We start from the raw sequence: 4,809 nt of genomic DNA, 5'->3' as shown, positions 1-4,809 counted from the left end.
CTAGCAAAAAGGCAACCCACTTTTTTCGTTTTCCCCTTTTTCGGGAACGGGGCCGGCCTTTCCGGGAATTTTCTTTTCATTTTTTTCATTTTGTTTTAGTTTCCCTTGGAATTGTTCCCTTTGCCTTGGTTTTCGGCTTGGGTTTTCTTTCCTTTTTACTTGACCAACCACTTGTTATTCTTGGGGCTTCCAGTTTGCTCCAAACCGTTGCTTTTTCCTCAAGTCATTCTGATCAAGTGTGTGACGATTCTAAGAATGCTATTAAAAAGAAGAGGGGACAGCCCAGACTGGTGGAATTGAGGTAGCAAAACTCTCATCGAAGGATGCGGCAACTTCGCTTACTTTTAGGACTTTTCCAATAAATTCACAGTAAAAGTCTGTCATTTTTGAGCCCATGTCTTTCCCCCTGTTGCTCAGCTCCTCATAAACCACTATACCACTACTCAGAAAATGAAAACAGAATCATCTTTCTGATCATCTTCCGGATAAATGCCAAACGCTTCTTTGTGGCCTTTTCCCTTCTGGGTGCCTCACCTCCCCGCATGCACCGTAGTCCACGGTGCGCTTTATTCTCTAATCAGGTGGCTCTTTTGCTCATCTTGGACGTGACCACTTCTTTTTCATCTTAGTGACTTGCATGCGTGCCTCTGTCTCTCTGTTTTTACTCCCTGTGTTGGCCACTTCATTTCATTTGTTACAGTTCAATGTTCTGATCCTTTGTGAAGTCTTTTCTGATCTTTGTGGGCATAAGGTACTATTTGCCCTACTTTCATATATACTTGGTACATATACCCTTGTTTTGTGTGATAGTCTCATTATCTGTGAACTTACTTCTCCCCCAACTAGTCTACACATTTATCTATTACAGATATTATGAGTAATCAACACACTTAGAAAACTAAGTACATAGTAGGTGCTCATTGGTTGATTGATGAATGAATAAATAGCAAGGATGCTAAATCAAAACAAAGAAAGCAAAGAGACTCATTTTTCTGAGGTTGGCCATATGCTAATAAGCTTTTCCCTGCCTTAGTGCTGATTTCAAAAATCTGGGAGGTAGTGTTGGGCAGACGAAATTTGTGTCTCGTGTTGATTCTTTGTCATCAAAGTGGTGCCTGAGGTGGTGGAGTATGATACTCAAGGCGTTCTCTTATTAGCTCAGAGTAGGGAGGTTCACTTCCAAAGCTTAGAAGGGGCTTAAATAAAATGATAGATTTACACCTCATCTCATATGTCCCTCCTTTCAATTCCCTATATTTCACTAATATTCGTGTAAAGATATTAATCTACCACAACAAAAAGAACTAGAGAAGAGAAACTGGCAAATGAGCTATTTCTATGATGACTGGAGAACAGAGACACAGAAGGAAAATAGAAAAATAAAGAATATTTAAACCCACTTACCTTGAAAATGAGATTAAAGAGGAATGCATTTACTCCACACTTCTCAGAGCCTCAAGGAGCCCCAAAGAATGAAGGGGTATGTGGAGCCCTCCATGTGTTTCTACCTTGGGATCCTATTCCAGTACTTTCTGTGAGATTTGTGGTATTTTTTTTTTAAGTAAAAGAAAACTTAGTTTGGAAAACAGAAAAAGTAGTTACAATTCAATAGCTAGAATGAAAGCACAGCAATCAGCAGAGAGATGTTACCAGTTTGAAGGTAGAAATTGACACCAAGTCAAAAGCAAGAGCCAGAAATGCTGACATGCCGAGCGGGAGGTTGAAGTTGCCATTTCCTGACCCTGAACATGAGCAGGAAGGAGAGAGGCAGTCATGACAATCAGCAGCTATTGCTCCGTTGTAACAGGGTGTGCATAGCCAAGCTGCTGCTAAGGGTGACTCATTCTTGTAAATAGAATAAATATGAATAAGTCTTTATGGATAGTATAGCTTATAACATTTTATTGACTGGTGTTCCAAGAAATAACAAATCCTGGAAATATAATACGTTCTTACGTTGGCAATTTTGACACATGACTCTGAGAAGGCTATCAGAATGTTAAATTGCTTGCTAAGAAATGTTAGTTGGGGGTTTCCAGCGTTTGAAAATACTCTATACTATCATCCTTTACAAACGCTATAAGAGAATAAATGCAAGGAAAAGAAAGTTACAGATTGTAGAATACTCTGACAAACTGATCGAAAGTCAATAAAAGATTTCAATAGCCAAACTAACTTCAGGGCAAGCAGATAAATTGTTTCATTGTTAAGAAATAAAATGAGCTTTATGAAATAGCATACTCACCTCAGAGATCTTTTGGATTCACTCTGCTAACACCTTTGGAAAATGAAAGAAAATTTTCTATAAACCTGGGTGTTTGTCAGGAAGTAAAGGTCAAGACTATTGAATATGATGAATAATGCTTGGCAACTTTTACATCTTTTATTGTTAAGGTTAACCTTTAAATATTACATATTTATGGGTATATTATGACTACTTTGATTTTTATTTAGCTATCATTTAATTTAATGCTCCCTTTAAAGCTTTCTATTATGATATCTTATCATAATAATATTGGTTCATAATCATCATAAACCATTATTTAACTACTATTTTTTAAACCAAAGATATCTTCAATATTTAATATGACATTGTCACAGAGAAAGTATTTGTTGCCAATTATAGTGTTACTCATTAATATTTAAAATAGATAAATGAAGCATAGATATGATGTAGGTAATTTCCAAAAATTCATGAGAATTCTGATGCCTCAATTACCAAATCTAAATCAGGAATTTGGAAGCATAAAAATGACGGGGAGAGGGCAAGATCTTCCCTTTCATCCAAGTTAACATCTCTACACTCTCTAGCCTATATTTTCTCCTTAATTAACACCACAAGGAAATCTGCTATGGGCAGCCCAGTATTTGCAATACTATTGTAAGGGGTCTAATGCAACCCCCTGCTCAAGTAACAATCTTGAGGCAATTGAAAGAAAGTCTCCTCAGGGATGTGGCTTATTTCCTATATAGGGACATTTATAAAACACTTGATAAGGATACATGTAAAAGCTTGCTTGCTTTTTGCTGGGTCTGTATCCTATGTCTGACTTATCCCCCCCATTCTTTGGACTTGAGTCCTTCTCCTGCCATATTGCCTACTGATTCTGAGAGTCATCTGTGGCCTGCCAAATACTCTGCCAGCCTTGGACTTTTTTTGCTTCTGCAGCCCCTAGCCTGACTTGATGCCCTTGGATTCATCTGCCTTTGCAGCCTGTGGGGTCTCTGCCAATCCTGCATTCATAAACCCCTGAAGCAATGTGAGTCAGAAGCCTACAGCTTAATGTAACACTTGAAACTGCAGAGGACTTACTCACTTCTACAACTGTGTGAACCATTTTTTTAATATAAATTTCTCATCATATATACATATATAATATCACTGATTTTGCTTCTACAGAGAACCCTGCCCAATACGCATGAAAAAAACAGTTGAAATAACAATCACAACTTGGGCTGCTAATCACAAGGTCAGCAATTCAAAGCGACCAGCTGCTCATGTTAAAATCTCAGCTATTTACTGGGCCAGTTCTACCCTGTCCCACAGAGTGCTATGGGACAACAAAGAATGTACTGTATGGCAGGGAGTTTGGCTTTGATTTATAGATGGACATATACAATAACTAAATATCTCATCAAATGCCATCAAAATGAGTCTTCATTCCCTCGATGCATGAACCCTCACACTCTGAAGAACAGCTCCAAAGAAAGTGTTGCCTTAGCTTTACAAAAAGAGAAAAGATGAAAGTGAGTTCAGAGGAGCTGTTGGAAGATCTGTGTAGAGATAGACTCTGTCCCATATTACTCAGTCAAGTTACCAGCCCTCCCTAGTCACCAAGTCCCTGGCCCTACCAGCTCCTACCACAGAATATTGGAAGATAGGTCTTTGGAAATCTTCAGTGGCACGTGGGTTTAAAGAAGTCAGATTAAGTAATACTCTGGGTACTTTGCTTTGTAACCTTCCTTACTCTCCTTCTATTCAACTTTCAAAGTATCACATGCTATACCCAACCTATCTCTGTCTTGCCTGTCCCTGTCCACTATGTCAAATATAGGAGTTTGAGGAGTTCATTGGTGGTGTAAACAGCTATTCACTCAACTGCTGACTGAAGGGTGGACAGATTGAGTCCACCATGAGGCTCCTGGGAGAAAAGTCCTGGTCCTTTACTTCTGGAAAATTGACAATTCTATGGAGCACAGGTACTGTGAAACATGGAGTCACCATGAGTTAAAGTAGATGTGACAGCAACTGGTTTTAGGAGACAAGAGCCCTAGCCCCAAAGGATCTCCCATTTCTAGAATGAGCACGTTTCTCAACATCCCCACCCACCACTCCCCTAGGCCACATAATTCTAAACAGAGTCAACAGTCCGATTCTTGGTGACATAGTTTTAAATAAGTATAGATAGCCAGGTTACAAAATGCCCAATAATTTAAGGAAATCCTCCTACATGGATGGACAAAAAGACAAAAAACCAATTCAACCAATTGAAAACATGGTGGAAACTCAGGCAATAAGGGACAGTAGAGAAAGAGCCAGAGATGAGGGAGCATTTCCCACTGAAGTGAATAATGACTTCAGGGGAAGGGAAATGGGTTCCACACGAAAAGGAAACACACAGGAGACAAGAACTCATGAAAAGTTAGAAGGGAAGAGATATGACAAAAAGGGAATGTGGGGTAGAAGGGGGGAACCAATTACAAGAATCTAAGTATAGCCTCCTCCCTGGGGGATGGACAGCAGAGAAGAGGGCGGAGGGAGACGTCGGACAGTGTAACTTATGACAAAACTATAATAAGTTATGAATT

Source organism: Echinops telfairi, unplaced genomic scaffold, assembly GCF_000313985.2.
Source record: "Echinops telfairi isolate 266 unplaced genomic scaffold, ASM31398v2 ScPeMD7_11;HRSCAF=52, whole genome shotgun sequence".
NCBI classification, from domain to species: Eukaryota; Metazoa; Chordata; class Mammalia; order Afrosoricida; family Tenrecidae; genus Echinops; species Echinops telfairi.
This window is presented reverse-complemented; position numbering follows the sequence as displayed.